Source organism: Penaeus monodon, chromosome 24, assembly GCF_015228065.2.
Source record: "Penaeus monodon isolate SGIC_2016 chromosome 24, NSTDA_Pmon_1, whole genome shotgun sequence".
In the NCBI taxonomy this organism is placed as follows: domain Eukaryota; kingdom Metazoa; phylum Arthropoda; class Malacostraca; order Decapoda; family Penaeidae; genus Penaeus; species Penaeus monodon.
This window is the reverse complement of record NC_051409.1, coordinates 41,069,560-41,070,079: the sequence shown is the minus strand read 5'-3', so window position 1 is coordinate 41,070,079 and position 520 is coordinate 41,069,560.

Here is a 520-nt window from a genome sequence, read left to right as displayed (position 1 = left end):
AGAGTAGAAGATATACCTCTCCCCTCAACCAAAGCCTCTTCCCCAAGCACTTAATTTTAATCAATACAAGCAAGAATCAAAGAGACAAAGAAACACCGGCCCTGAAATTGACAATCAACCTCCTTATTTACCTCACCTAACCCTCACGACCATACTCGTTAAACAGGTGAGCATTAATTAATCCATTTCACATCAGCCGGACACTAACTGCTTCCCAAATGGCCTAAGGTGTACCCGATGTAGAAGTATGTTGATGCAAGTAGTCAGCATTAGCCTGCCTGATTTCAATGTAAATTTCTAAATGCCTGCTGTAGATATTTTTCCTGTATTTTTGTCCAAATTTTGTTTATATTCTGAAAACAACTATTTGAAAACATTTGTACACATAGGTTCTTTATAAAGCCAACCTAAGAGGCAAGGAAGGGATATACAACAGACGGAGTTGTATATATTCAGTTTATAAAGGTATTTTATAACATAGCTGTGGTGTGGCCCCTCTGTCATTTCCAGATTTTGCATC